At 41.6% G+C, this 17,124-nt stretch overlaps 1 protein-coding gene across 7 annotated transcripts in view; it reads left to right on the forward strand.

Moving 5' to 3' along the window:
* The window catches only part of NCOA1 (nuclear receptor coactivator 1), a 391,964-nt gene that overhangs the window by 160,069 nt on the left and 214,771 nt on the right, over window positions 1-17,124 (forward strand). The gene's annotated exons all lie outside the window — the stretch shown is intronic.

The following is a 17,124-nucleotide window of genomic DNA, read 5'->3' on the forward strand; positions in this document are numbered from 1 at the left end:
AAAAAAAAAAAAAAAAAAAAAAGCTTGTTTCACCGGTGGCTGAAAGGGAGGGGGCCAAATGCCCCCCAATGGCACTTTGAGTGACAGCTCTTGGGCAATGTGGATGGCGTTTGATTCTTTTTAACCCCTTCGTCTCTAGAGCTGGACCTTGGGATTCTTCTTTTTTTTTTTTTTTTTGGTCGTCTTTTTTTTGTTTAACCCCTTTTTAGAATTTACATAAATCACCGTTCAATAAAGAATTGAACACCCCTCCTCCCCTGGCAGAGGAAAGCGTAAGTAGGCCAGTGCCTGGCTTCCAGAAGATTAAAGTGTTTTGAATCATCTCCAGCACCCAGTTTAACCCTTGCAGTTCGACCGGCCTCAATTTTTAGCTCTCGTTCCTCGTTAAGAAGGGGCAACTTTAGCCTCGGTAACCGCAGGTGCAACGAAAGGGGGTCCCCGGTTCTATGGAAGGTAGTTTCCTCCCCCCTTCCTCACTCACACACCTCTCCGACAAGGTAATTGTAACCCTTTAATGGATCACAACCAGAAAGTTTTGGGTCTTTTTTTCGTGTGTTTTTAGATGCATTCTTGAGTTGAATAGTCATGAGCTGACATCGAGGGGAAGTGGGGAAATGTTGGGAGTTGTAGTTGTAGAACTTCGGGTCGACGCGTTTGCTCCTCTTAGTTTTGACTTTTTATTTTTTATTTTTGGAATGCAATGAATCAATGTGACGCTTATCTGTGAAGTTGTTGACGGCTGCGTTCTGGGATAGAGACTTCAGTCGCACCGTCACTTTGTATCATCCTCGAGGGGGGGGGGGATGTATTGATCTATATATATATGTTTATAAGCGTTTTAACCCGCAGAAATCTATTTGTGGAGCGGCGCAGAGGTTACGATCGCTTAATGTTTGGCGTGTATTGAGCAATATCCTGCAGCATTTCGGGAGAAATATTAGGATGACACAATGTAGCAACTACACGATTGTGTGTATATTTATATAATATGTATCCATTCTGAATAACGGAACCTCCGAGGGCCCTACATGAAATAATGTCACCTTTCGAATGTACAGTACATACCATGGTGTAGTAATACTGGGTGCCAAAGTTGTTTGTGCACCAAAGATATGATGCCCAAGTACCCCAAAGGACCATCTGCTGTCTATGAAAACAACACTTCTTTCAACGCCAAAATAGTTTGAAAAATACATTTTACAAAGTTTGTAAAGTTTTCGCTGCTTTTGGGGAAGAAGGATTTTAAAAAAAAATATAATTTCATTTTATAATATATGATAGACTTTTCCTGCCTTTAACCGACTACTTTAAGTTTGTTAATCTGTAGAAACAATGTTGCACACTAAAATATGGATTCAGAAGTTTAAAAAAAAGGACTTCTAAAGTGACGTACATGAAGTGATATTAACGTTTGGGCCAAAGGCTTGATGACTTTTGCTGTGTACACCTCACTGTAGCATCATGAGATTTAATGATCTCGCCATGTGAGAGGGATGACCCATAATTGCTTTGGATTGTTTCTCATGTGACTTCTGCATTGGATTGTGACATCTTGACACAAACGTGACATGCTTTGAAGGGTCATGTTGCCATCAACATTTGGCTTTAAGGTTATTCTAGATGTTTAATTTCTCATAGCCAATAGATAGTATCCCTATCACACTCATTTGTAACACTGTTCACCCTTCTGTGAGCATTTAGGAACTTGATAGATTGATACAGGACGTAAAAATTTGTTGGGGACCTTGATCTGCCATCTCCACTGAGAATGAAAAGGTGCCACCACTTGGAAGAGACATTTAGACAATTACTTGACTGTTTAAATGTGTATCTCCCTTTCTAAAATGTATCAGCCCTGCAAAATATCTATAATAAAATGTTGCTTAACCTTTAATATAAAACATCAAGCATTTGTGATTATCTAAAACACTTGTAATTACACATGGGAATGTTGGGAAATCTTTGCACAAGTAATATCTACAGCTATCCTTTTTTTTGTTTGTTTGTTTGTTTGTTTGTTTTTTTAAAAAACAGGGGTTGAATAGGACCCCATGGCAGTTCCACAAGGTGTAAAAGTCTAATCTTGCTATTGGTTCGTAACGAGCCCGTGTTTGGCTACCCCTAGTGCTCTAAAATAAGAAAGAATATGAAATATCATCTGTTATATCACAATAAAGATACACAAGTATGATTCGATTTTCTAAGTTATATTTAAATGCCATAGAACTCTGGAATTCTTACAAAATAAGCCTTTTTGTGGGCTGAGCAATCCCCTGGACTCCTACGCCACTAATCATAATATCAGTACATCTAACCCTATTAAGTCATTTGGAGTAAGTCAATTTGTTTGTCATTAAAACCTTTTCACTGATGGCACTGCTATGGAATGAGAACCTGTTACAAAGTTTGCATTTGGGATCATGAAATTGTTACTGTTTACTTTTGGGGAGGGTGGATTTTTTATGTAATTTCATTTTATATTACAAGCTTTACAAGCTTGCCTCTTCTTCAGCTGAAGTTGGCAGTCGCCAATGGACTACTGTAAATTTGTTAATCTTTTGAAATAATGTTTCACACAAAAGTATGGATAGAGAAGTAAATAAAGTACTCTTACGGCAATGCATATGAAGTGATATCAAAATGTGGGTCAAAAAACATTATGACTTATGCTGTTCTGGCCTCAACCGTAACAGTTCCTGATAGCATTATAAGATTTTCTGATATTGCCATGTGAGAGGGATGATCCATAATTGTTTTGGATTGTTTCTCTTGTGACAACTGCTTGGATTGTGACTACTTGACACAAACTTGAAATGTCTTGAAAGGTCACGCTGCCACCAATATTTGGCTTGGAGGTTATTCTAGACTAGATGGTGGCCCGATTCTAGCGCATCGGGTATTCTAGAATATGTATTTATGTATGTATATAGCAGCCACATAGTATATAGCACAGGCCACGTAGTATATAGGAGCCATGTAGTATATAGCAGACAAATACTACATGGCCTGTGCTATATACTATGTGGCTGCTATATACATACATATTGTAGAATACCCGATGCGTTAATACAGGCCATGCAATATATAACAGTGGCCACACAGTATATAGCAGCCACGCAGTATATAACACAGGCGACGTAGTATATAACACAGGTCATGCAGTATATAACACTGGCCACGTAATATATAGCCCAGCCCACGCAGTATATAGCAGCCACGTAGAATATAACACTGCTCACGCAGTATATAACAGTGGCCACGTAATATATAACACAGCCCACGCAGTATATAACACTGCCTATGTAGTATATAGCAGCCACGCGGTATCTAATACAGCCCACACAGTATACAGCAGTGTGGGCACCATATCCCTGTTAAAAAAAAAAATAATTAAAATAAAAAATAGTTATATACTCACCCCATAGGATCCACTGAAGCTCCGGCGATACGCGCGCGGCTGCCGCCATCTTCCGTTCCCAGGATGCATTGCGAAATTACCCAGATGACTTAGCGGTCTCGTTGCCCGTCGCTAAATGGTCGTGGCTGTTTTGCCGCGACCAATCAGCGACTTGGATTTCCATGACAGACAGAGACCGCGACCAATGAATATCTGTGACAGAAAGAAGAACAGACGGAAGTGACCCTTAGACAGTTATATAGTAGATGTGATTTCCCATAACTTAGAGATAGTATGTCTATCACACTGTAATCTGTAGTATTGCACTCTTCTGTGAGCATTCTGGAAATTGTTAAATTGAAAGAGGACAAAAAATTTGGGGGTCTTTGCGCTGACATCCTCACTGAGCATGAAAGGGTTCCACCACTTAGAAGAGACCTGTAGACAGTTATTTGACTCTTTTGAGTGTGTACATACTGAGCAACAATTTGTAAAGTGTATCGGCACTGCAAAAAATGTATAATAAAATGTAATTTAATAGTGATGAGTGAGCGTGCTTGGATATGGCGTTCTATGAGTATGCTCATGTCATAATCGAGAATTTTCGTTGTGCTCGAATAATATGCTCAAGTTCCCGGGGCTGCATGTCTCGTGGCTTTTCAACAGCCGCAACGCATGCAGGGATTGCCTAACAAACAGCGAATCCCTACATGTATTGCGACTGTCGAACAGCTGCGAGACATGCAGATGCGGTGACTCAAGCATATTATTCGTGTTAACCGAAAATACTCAATTAGGACACGAAATTGGTCAGATAACACCTTGTCCGACCACACTACTCACTATAATTTAGGGTTCTTTACAGTTAGAGCAGTCAGACTGTGGAATGCCCTGCTGCACTAGGTAGTAATGGCCGACACTATAACAGCTTTTATAAAAGGGCTGGACGATTTCCTTGATACATGTAACATTGCAGGTTATAGTTATATTAGTAACGAAATGTACAATTGGTGGAGAAAGGTTGAACTTGATGGACCTAATTCTTTTTTCAACCTTTTTAACCATGTATTAAAAAGAAAATATCAAGTATTTGTGACTATCAAAAGCACAAACTATCCCCTTGGGGTTGATTAGGAACCCATAGCAGTTCCACGAGGTATAACATTCTCATCTTGGTACTAGTTTGTTGTCTGCCTGTGTTTGGCTGCCTCTAGTGTTCCAAAATAATAAATAATATGTAATGTTATCTGTTATATCACAATAAAGATATACAATGTAATACAATTTTCCAAGTTATATTTATAAGCCATAGAATTTTTGAAATGTTACAAAATAAGCATTTTTTTTCGCCACGGCCTTCTGCAGACTACACTACTACTACTAACATCAGTACACTTAACCCCATGATGTCACTTAGATTAAATCAATTGGTTTATCATTAAAAGCTTTCCACTGGTGGCACTGCTATGGGATCCAACACTAGGCCTTTCTGTGTATCATGGGCAGAAAAATAAACTACGTTATCTCTGCTGAGTGGCACTTGGTTAATAGCCAAATGCATGATTCTTTATTCCACTCTAATATCAAGCATGTTTAAAGGGCCAGTAAATAAAGAATAAAATTCATGCAGTTTTAAAAGTTTCCATACATTGACAGATCCCGAATGTGTACAAACATTTCATATGTAATGGAGTACAAGGTATTTTCTATGCTATCAGCTATTTCCTGCTTGCAAGAGACTAACTGGCTGCTGTGTCCTTCAAAGGCATTCCTGAGCAGGAAATTTACTGTACGTAGGAAAATATTTCCCCCCTCAATCACAGATTCCATGCAATTAGCTCAGTTCATGGAACTCGTTATGTGATTATAGGTTCCTTTAAGGCCACTTTTTAGGATTTTGTATAAGTAACTTCACATTTAATTTTCCCAGGGACACCTGGTTAGCAGGATTGCATTATAGACAAGGCATGGCATTGGTATGGAGCCCAACAGGTGCAGAGGCCAAACCACAACACCGGTTCCTAAATTAGTGTTTTGTATAGGGGCTTTTAGATGTTGACCAGACACTTTCATATCCGCTGTACCTCATAAACTGGATAGTATAAGAGTCAGTGGTGCGTAACATGTGTGTTCTGTAGGGGAATCTTAGGCGTGACATGGTGAGGACACATATAGGAAAGTAGGGTCTTCTTCTGATATTAGGCATAAATGAAAAAATTAAGACTTATAGATGCCTTTTGGATTAAAATTTTGTTTTTGGGATATTTTGCATGTTTTTGGCCTATTTTACGCTATTTTATATGTTACTATCGCTCTATAGTACAGAACCATAGGCATTCCGAGTGCTGCCAATTGGCACATAACCTTACATATGTCTCTCTTCCTCCACCCTGCAGAGGAGAGCCGCCATATAGTGCATAAAGATTATGTAGTTAACATGTGACCCACTTGTTCCATACTACAGAGCCAAAGGCATTCAGAGAGCCGCCATATAGTGCATAAAGACTATATAGTTACATGTGACCCTCTTGTTCCATACTACAGAGCCATAGGCATTCAAAGAGCCGCCACATAGTGCATAAAGACTATATAGTTACATGTGACCCTCTTGTTCCATACTACAGAGCCATAGGCATTCAGAGAGCCGCCACATAGTGCATAAAGACTATATAGTTACATGTGACCCTCTTGTTCCATACTACAGAGCCATAGGCATTCAGAGAGCCGCCACATAGTGCATAAAGACTATATAGTTACATGTGACCCCCTTGTTCCATACTACAGAGCCATAGACCTTCAGAGAGCCGCCATATAGTGCATAAAGACTATATAGTTACATGTGACCCCCTTGTTCCATACTACAGAGCCATAGGCATTCAGAGAGCCGCCACATAGTGCATAAAGACTATATAGTTACATGTGACCCTCTTCTTCCATACTACAGAGCCATAGACATTCAGAGAGCCGCCATATAGTGCATAAAGACTATATAGTCATGTGACCCTCTTGTTCCATACTACAGAGCCATAGGCAATCGGAGAGCCGCCACATAGTGCATAAAGACTATATAGCTACATGTGACCCCCTTGTTCCATACTACAGAGGCATAGGCATTTAGAGAGCCGCCACATAGTGCATAAAGACTATATAGTTACATGTGACCCTCTTGTTCCATACTACAGAGCCGTAGACATTCAGAGAGCCGCCACATAGTGCATAAAGACTATATAGTTACATGTGACCCTCTTGTTCCATACTACAGAGCCGTAGACATTCAGAGAGCCGCCACATAGTGCATAAAGACTATATAGTTACATGTGACCCCCTTGTTCCATACTACAGAGCCGTAGACATTCAGAGAGCCGCCACATAGTGCATAAAGACTATATAGTTACTTGTGACCCTCTTCCATACTATAGAGCCATAGGCATTCATAGAGCCGCCACATAGTGCATAAAGACTATATAGTTATATGTGACCCCCTCGTTCCATACTACAGAGCCATAGGCATTCATAGAGCCGCCACATAGTGCATAAAGACTATATAGTTACATGTGACCCCCTTGTTCCATACTACAGAGCCGTAGGCATTCAGAGAGCCGCCACATAGTGCATAAAGACTATATAGTTACATGTGACCCTCTTGTTCCATACTACAGAGCCGTAGACATTCAGAGAGCCGCCACATAGTGCATAAAGACTATATAGTTACATGTGACCCTCTTGTTCCATACTACAGAGCCGTAGACATTCAGAGAGCCGCCACATAGTGCATAAAGACTATATAGTTACATGTGACCCTCTTGTTCCATACTACAGAGCCGTAGACATTCAGAGAGCCGCCACATAGTGCATAAAGACTATATAGTTACATGTGACCCCCTTGTTCCATACTACAGAGCCGTAGACATTCAGAGAGCCGCCACATAGTGCATAAAGACTATATAGCTACTTGTGACCCTCTTCCATACTACAGAGCCATAGGCATTCATAGAGCCGCCACATAGTGCATAAAGACTATATAGTTACATGTGACCCCCTCGTTCCATACTACAGAGCCATAGGCATTCATAGAGCCGCCACATAGTGCATAAAGACTATATAGTTACATGTGACCCCCTTGTTCCATACTACAGAGCCGTAGGCATTCAGAGAGCCGCCACATAGTGCATAAAGACTATATAGTTACATGTGACCCTCTTGTTCCATACTACAGAGCCGTAGACATTCAGAGAGCCGCCACATAGTGCATAAAGACTATATAGTTACATGTGACCCCCTTGTTCCATACTACAGAGCCATAGACATTCAGAGAGCCGCCACATAGTGCATAAAGACTATATAGTTACATGTGACCCCCTTGTTCCATACTACAGAGCCATAGGCATTCAGAGAGCCGCCACATAGTGCATAAAGACTATATAGCTACATGTGACCCCCTTGTTCCATACTACAGAGCCGTAGGCATTCAGAGAGCCGCCACATAGTGCATAAAGACTATATAGTTACATGTGACCCCCTTGTTCCATACTACAGAGCCATAGACATTCAGAGAGCCGCCACATAGTGCATAAAGACTATATAGTTACATGTGACCCCCTTGTTCCATACTACAGAGCCATAGACATTCAGAGAGCCGCCACATAGTGCATAAAGACTATATAGTTACATGTGACCCCCTTGTTCCATACTACAGAGCCATAGGCATTCAGAGAGCCGCCACATAGTGCATAAAGACTATATAGTTACATGTGACCCCCTCGTTCCATACTACAGAGCCATAGGCATTCATAGAGCCGCCACATAGTGCATAAAGACTATATAGTTACATGTGACCCCCTTGTTCCATACTACAGAGCCGTAGGCATTCAGAGAGCCGCCACATAGTGCATAAAGACTATATAGTTACATGTGACCCTCTTGTTCCATACTACAGAGCCGTAGACATTCAGAGAGCCGCCACATAGTGCATAAAGACTATATAGTTACATGTGACCCCCTTGTTCCATACTACAGAGCCATAGACATTCAGAGAGCCGCCACATAGTGCATAAAGACTATATAGTTACATGTGACCCCCTTGTTCCATACTACAGAGCCATAGGCATTCAGAGAGCCGCCACATAGTGCATAAAGACTATATAGCTACATGTGACCCCCTTGTTCCATACTACAGAGCCGTAGGCATTCAGAGAGCCGCCACATAGTGCATAAAGACTATATAGTTACATGTGACCCCCTTGTTCCATACTACAGAGCCATAGACATTCAGAGAGCCGCCACATAGTGCATAAAGACTATATAGTTACATGTGACCCCCTTGTTCCATACTACAGAGCCATAGACATTCAGAGAGCCGCCACATAGTGCATAAAGACTATATAGTTACATGTGACCCCCTTGTTCCATACTACAGAGCCATAGACATTCAGAGAGCCGCCACATAGTGCATAAAGACTATATAGTTACATGTGACCCCCTTGTTCCATACTACAGAGCCATAGGCAGTCAGACCGCGATATAATGCATAAACACCATATAGTCATGTGTCCCTTTTGCTCCATCATACAAAGCCTTAGGCATTCCATGTGCCGCCATATGGTGCAGGTGTATAATTTTGTCTGGCCTCATCCCAAATCTTTGGAGAATACCTTGTCCTGTGGCATTTGATGGATTCTGCCATGTTTTTGTACAGATCTAGTGTAAAGTTTGAGGGTCATTATGGCGCCATAGACCTTTATTGACACTATTGAGCTATAATACCGCACTATAGTTCACTATTAATCCTTTTATTACAATATGATTGTTTCTAAACTTTGTTCCTGGGTAAAGTCTACAGTTTACTGATGAGTCCTGGGAGCGATAATTGTGATAACGTCGGATTACGAGACCGGAGCCACGGAGGAGAATGAGAGTAGACATAATAAGAAATGCACAAACGCACACTGGTGCCTGGGAAACACTGTAATATTATAATGAGCCAGGCAGTGATTGGATGATGTCACCGCTGCGTACATTTAGGGTACGTTCACACGTTCCTGATTTCCATCCTTTTTTTTTCAGGACTGTTTTTTAAAAAACTGCAGCTCTTGGCAGAAAACGCAGGTCCTTTTTTTGGTCCTTTTTTGGTCCTTTTTTTATGCGTTTTTTGATGCGTTTTTTGATGCAGTTTTCTAGCCAGAGTCTGTGTGTTTTCTAGGAATTTTTTTAGGGTTAAAATGGCTGAAAATACCCTAACCCTACCCCTAACCCTACCCCTAACCCTACCCCTAACCCTACCCCTAACCCTATTCTAACCTTAGTGAAAAAAAAAAAGAAAAAAAATTCTTTATTTTTTTATTGTCCCTACCTATGGGGGTGACAAAGGGGGGGGGGTCATTTACTATTTTTTTATTTTGATCACTGAGATAGGTTATATCTCAGTGATCAAAATGCACTTTGTAACGAATCTGCCGGCCGGCAGATTCGGCGGGCGCACTGCGCATGTGCCCGCCATTTTGCAAGATGGCGGCGCCCAGGGAGAAGACGGCCGGACGGACACCGGGAGGCCGGGTAAGTATAAGGGGGGGAGATTAGGGCACGGGGGGGGGCATCGGAGCACGGGGGGGGGGGCATCGGAGCACGGGGGGGTGACATCGGAGCACGGGGGAGGGGCATCGGAGCATGGGGGGGTGGGATCGAGGCAGCCACACTCCACCCACGCACTTCCGCCCGCTTCCCTGCACTTCCTGCTGCAGCGGTTCTGCACCACGAACCGCAATAAAACCCGCAGATCTATTTTTGATCTGCGGGTTTTACTGCGGGTTTGACCTCACAATGGAGGTCTATGGGTGCAGAACCGCTGCTGTTTTACAAAAAGAAGTGACATGGTACTTCTTTTTTACCGCAGCTAATCAGTGCGGTTTTTTTTTTTTCAATTCAGGACCATGTGCACAGTGGGTCCTGTTTTCCATAGGGTACAGTGTACTGTACCCTGCATGGAAAACAGCTGCGGAACCGCAGCGGCAAAACCGCTGCGTTTCCGCGGTAAAAAACGCACTGTGTGAACATGGCCTTAGATTTCTGCAGCTGATTCTCCAGCACATACGCCTGTGTACATGGCTTAAGAAAAAGGAAGCGATTTCACCTATTAATACTCGCAGTGATACTAGAAAACTAGGCGGAAAGCCAGAGGTGACGGGAAAGAGCCAACGATGTGGAAACTGCAAAATATTACTTTACTTAATGCTGGAATAATCTGAGCTTAGCCGGTGTGACCAAAGTATTTCTTCACATAGTGGTGATATAACCTGGGCATCTCCTGTATATAATTATATGTACAGCCGGTATAACCTGGGTATCTCCTGTATATAATTACATATGTACAGCTGATATAACCTGGGTATCTCCTGTATATAATTACGTATGTACAGCTGGTATAACCTGGGTATCTCCTGTATATAATTATATATGTACAGCTGGTATAACCTGGGTATCTCCTGTATATAATTACATATGTACAGCTGATATAACCTGGGTATCTCCTGTATATAATTACGTATGTACAGCTGGTATAACCTGGGTATCTCCTGTATATAATTATATATGTACAGCTGGTATAACCTGGGTATCTCCTGTATATAATTATATATGTACAGCTGGTATAACCTGGTTGTCTCCTGTATATAATTATATATGTACAGCTGGTATAACCTGGGCGTCTCCTGTATATAATTATATATGTACAGCTGGTATAACCTGGGCATCTCCTGTATATAATTATATGTACAGCCGGTATAACCTGGGTATCTCCTGTATATAATTACATATGTACAGCTGGTATAACCTGGGTATCAACTACATATAATTATATATGTACAGCTGATATAATCTGGGTATCTCCTGTATATAATTATATATGTACAGCTGGTATAACCTGGGTATCAACTATATATAATTATATATGTACAGCTGGTATAACCTGGGCATCTCCTGTATATAATTATATATGTACAGCTGGTATAACCTGGGCATCTCCTGTATATAATTATATATGTACAGCTGGTATAACCTGGGCATCTCCTGTATATAATTATATATGTACAGCTGGTATAACCTGGGCATCTCCTGTATATAATTATGTATGTACTGCTGGTATAACCTGGGTATCTCCTGTCTTCAGCAGGGGCAGGGAAGCTGGTCAGAGGTGATGGGATGACGGATGGAGCTAAAAAGACTGCAGCAGCAATGGCACATGAAGGTGGTCCTACAGATTAGTGACTCAGGGGGCTGAATACATACAATTAGAAAACCCTGTATCATTTCCTTTACATGTCACCAATACTTATCACTTAGTGATATATCACATAAAATCACCATAAAATACAGTTAAGTTTGTGGCTGTAACGTGAAAAAAATGTGGAAAATGTCACGGATGTGAAGACTTTTTCACGCCATTTTCTACATGCAGCCGGTATAAGTGATGCATCTGCTTGTATACGGTGATATGGAGAATTCTGGTATAACCTGGGTATCTCTTCTAAAGAGCAACAATGTATCATTAAGTCTCACTCTTCCATTATTAACCCCTCTGTCACTATGGCAACCTTGCTTGTGTCTCTTGTTGCGGTTAACCGTTTCCTGGCCAGGGTGATGGGTGAGACACGTGGCTGCAGCTCTCCGTAGGACGCCTGGGGTTAGGGAGGAGGATGTGACATGGGAGGTTTTATGGCTTGTTGTAATTTTGACAGAAATATTTCTTTGATATTTTGTCCCCAGGACTTGTGCGTAGTGATGTTGGGGGTGACTGAGGGTCCGGGTGCCTGCAGTATGGGGGGCTATCCTGTGGGTTTGGCACATTTCCAGGTCGCCCCCGGCAGAGGCGTGGGGGGCTGCGTGCTACTTAATGCATTGGACAGCAGGACGGGAAAATGCCGAGAAATCTGATCCGAGCGATTCCCCTCCAGAATGTGCAGCGTCGCCGGTCACTCAGGGGTTAATAGGAATATGAAGGCATTATTAATCTATCACTGGACACATGAGCCCTGATCATTATATGTGTCTGCAACCTGGAAATTGTACTGCTGACGGCAGCCTCCAGAGGCGGAGGACAAAACTCATCCACTGCACTGCTGCTACAACCTGGGCGTGTACAGTTATATATGTACAGCTGGTATAACCTGGGTATACAATTATACATGTACAGCTGCTACAACCTGGGCGTGTACAGTTATATATGTACAGCTGGTATAACCTGGGTATACAATTATACATGTACAGCTGCTACAACCTGGGCGTGTACAGTTATATATGTACAGCTGGTATAACCTGGGTATACAATTATACATGTACAGCTGCTACAACCTGGGCGTGTACAGTTATATATGTACAGCTGGTATAACCTGGGTATACAATTATATATGTACAGCTGCTATAACCTGGGCGTGTACAGTTATATATGTACAGCTGCTATAACCTGGGTATACAATTATATATGTACAGCTGCTACAACCTGGGCGTGTACAGTTATATATGTACAGCTGGTATAACCTGGGTATACAATTATATATGTACAGCTGGTATAACCTGGGTATACAATTATACATGTACAGCTGCTATAACCTGGGCGTGTACAGTTATATATGTACAGCTGGTATAACCTGGGTATACAATTATATATGTACAGCTGCTATAACCTGGGCGTGTACAGTTATATATGTACAGCTGGTATAACCTGGGTATACAATTATATATGTACTGCTGGTATAACCTGGGTATACAATTATACATGTACAGCTGCTACAACCTGGGCGTGTACAGTTATATATGTACAGCTGCTATAACCTGGGTATACAATTATACATGTACAGCTGCTATAACCTGGGCGTGTACAGTTATATATGTACAGCTGGTATAACCTGGGTATACAATTATACATGTACAGCTGCTATAACCTGGGCGTGTACAGTTATATATGTACAGCTGGTATAACCTGGGTATACAATTATACATGTACAGCTGCTACAACCTGGGCGTGTACAGTTATATATGTACAGCTGGTATAACCTGGGTATACAATTATACATGTACAGCTGCTACAACCTGGGCGTGTACAGTTATATATGTACAGCTGGTATAACCTGGGTATACAATTATACATGTACAGCTGCTACAACCTGGGCGTGTACAGTTATATATGTACAGCTGGTATAACCTGGGTATACAATTATACATGTACAGCTGCTACAACCTGGGCGTGTACAGTTATATATGTACAGCTGGTATAACCTGGGTATACAATTATACATGTACAGCTGCTACAACCTGGGCGTGTACAGTTATATATGTACAGCTGGTATAACCTGGGTATACAATTATACATGTACAGCTGCTACAACCTGGGCGTGTACAGTTATATATGTACAGCTGCTATAACCTGGGTGTACAGTTATATATGTACAGCTGCTACAACCTGGGTGTACAGTTATATATGTACAGCTGCTATAACCTGGGTGTACAGTTATATATGTACAGCTGGTATAACCTGGGTGTACAATTATACATGTACAGCTGCTACAACCTGGGCGTGTACAGTTATATATGTACAGCTGGTATAACCTGGGTATACAATTATACATGTACAGCTGCTATAACCTGGGCGTGTACAGTTATATATGTACAGCTGGTATAACCTGGGTATACAATTATACATGTACAGCTGCTACAACCTGGGCGTGTACAGTTATATATGTACAGCTGGTATAACCTGGGTATACAATTATATATGTACAGCTGCTACAACCTGGGCGTGTACAGTTATATATGTACAGCTGGTATAACCTGGGTATACAATTATACATGTACAGCTGCTACAACCTGGGCGTGTACAGTTATATATGTACAGCTGGTATAACCTGGGTATACAATTATACATGTACAGCTGCTACAACCTGGGCGTGTACAGTTATATATGTACAGCTGGTATAACCTGGGTATACAATTATACATGTACAGCTGCTACAACCTGGGCGTGTACAGTTATATATGTACAGCTGGTATAACCTGGGTATACAATTATACATGTACAGCTGCTACAACCTGGGCGTGTACAGTTATATATGTACAGCTGGTATAACCTGGGTATACAATTATACATGTACAGCTGCTACAACCTGGGCGTGTACAGTTATATATGTACAGCTGGTATAACCTGGGTATACAATTATACATGTACAGCTGCTACAACCTGGGCGTGTACAGTTATATATGTACAGCTGCTATAACCTGGGTGTACAGTTATATATGTACAGCTGCTATAACCTGGGTGTACAATTATACATGTACAGCTGCTACAACCTGGGCGTGTACAGTTATATATGTACAGCTGGTATAACCTGGGTATACAATTATACATGTACAGCTGCTACAACCTGGGCGTGTACAGTTATATATGTACAGCTGGTATAACCTGGGTATACAATTATACATGTACAGCTGCTACAACCTGGGCGTGTACAGTTATATATGTACAGCTGGTATAACCTGGGTATACAATTATACATGTACAGCTGGTATAACCTGGATATCTCCTGTATATAATTATATATGTACAGGAGAGAGAGAGAGGATTCAGGATCAGTAATGTAATGTATGTACACAGTGACTGCACCAGCAGAATAGTGAATGCAGCTCTGGAGTATAATACAGGATGTAACTCAGGATCAGTAATGTAATGTATGTACACAGTGACTGCACCAGCAGAATAGTGAGTGCAGCTCTGGGGTATAATACAGGATGTAACTCAGGATCAGTAATGTAATGTATGTACACAGTGACTGCACCAGCAGAATAGTGAATGCAGCTCTGGAGTATAATACAGGATGTAACTCAGGATCAGTAATGTAATGTATGTACACAGTGACTGCACCAGCAGAATAGCGAGTGCAGCTCTGGAGTATAATACAGGATGTAACTCAGGATCAGTAATGTAATGTATGTACACAGTGACTGCACCAGCAGAATAGTGAGTGCAGCTCTGGAGTATAATACAGGATGTAACTCAGGATCAGTAATGTAATGTATGTACACAGTGACTGCACCAGCAGAATAGTGAGTGCAGCTCTGGAGTATAATACAGGATGTAACTCAGGATCAGTAATGTAATGTATGTACACAGTGACTGCACCAGCAGCATAGTGAGTGCAGCTCTGGAGTATAATACAGGATGTAACTCAGGACCAGTAATGTAATGAATGTACACAGTGACTGCACCAGCAGAATAGTGAGTGCAGCTCTGGAGTATAATACAGAATGTAACTCAGGATCAGTAATGTAATGTATGTACACAGTGACTGCACCAGCAGAATAGTGAGTGCAGCTCTGGAGTATAATACAGGATGTAACTCAGGATCAGTAATGTAATGTATGTACACAGTGACTGCACCAGCAGAATAGTGAGTGCAGCTCTGGAGTATAATACAGAATGTAACTCAGGATCAGTAATGTAATGTATGTACACAGTGACTGCACCAGCAGAATAGTGAGTGCAGCTCTGGAGTATAATACAGGATGTAACTCAGGATCAGTAATGTAATGTATGTACACGGTGACTGCACCAGCAGAATAGTGAGTGCAGCTCTGGAGTATAATACAGGATGTAACTCAGGATCAGTAATGTATGTGCACAGTGACTGCACCAGCAGAATAGTGAGTGCAGCTCTGGAGTATAATACAGGATGTAACTGAGGATCAGTAATGTAATGTATGTGCACAGTGACTGCACCAGCAGAATAGTGAGTGCAGCTCTGGGGTATAATACAGGATGTAACTCAGAATCAGTAATGTAATGTATGTACACGGTGACTGCACCAGCAGAATAGTGAGTGCAGCTCTGGGGTATAATACAGGATGTAACTCAGGATCAGTAATGTAATGTATGTGCACAGTGACTGCACCAGCAGAATAGTGAGTGCAGCTCTGGAGTATAATACAGGATGTAACTGAGGATCAGTAATGTAATGTATGTACACAGTGACTGCACCAGCAGAATAGTGAGTGCAGCTCTGGGGTATAATACAGGATGTAACTCAGGATCAGTAATGTAATGTATGTACACAGTGACTGCACCAGCAGAATAGTGAGTGCAGCTCTGGAGTATAATACAGGATGTAACTAAGGATCAGTAATGTAATATATGTACACAGTGACTGAACCAGCAGAATAGCGAGTGCAGCTCTGGGGTATAGTACAGGATGTGACTCAGGATCAGTAATGTAATGTATGTACACAGTGACTGCACCAGCAGAATAATGAGTGCAGCTCTGGAGTATAATACAGGATGTAACTCAGGATCAGTAATGTAATGTATGTACACAGTGACTGCACCAGCAGAACAGTGAGTGCAGCTCTGGAGTATAATACAGGATGTAACTCAGGATCAGTAAAGTAATGTATGTGCACAGTGACTGCACCAGCAGAATAGTGAGTGCAGCTCTGGAATATAATACAGGATGTAACTCAGGATCAGTAATGTAATGTATGTACACGGTGACTGCACCAGCAGAATAGTGAGTGCAGCTCTGGAGTATAATACAGGATGTAACTCAGGATCAGTAATGTAATATATGTACACAGTGACTGCACCAGCAGAATAGTGAGTGCAGCTCTGGGGTATAATACAGGATGTGACTCAGGATCAGTAATGTAATGTATGTACACAGTGACTGCACCAGCAGAATAGTGAGTGCAGC

This window comes from Ranitomeya imitator, chromosome 5 (genome assembly GCF_032444005.1).
Source record: "Ranitomeya imitator isolate aRanImi1 chromosome 5, aRanImi1.pri, whole genome shotgun sequence".
Classification (NCBI taxonomy): Eukaryota; Metazoa; Chordata; class Amphibia; order Anura; family Dendrobatidae; genus Ranitomeya; species Ranitomeya imitator.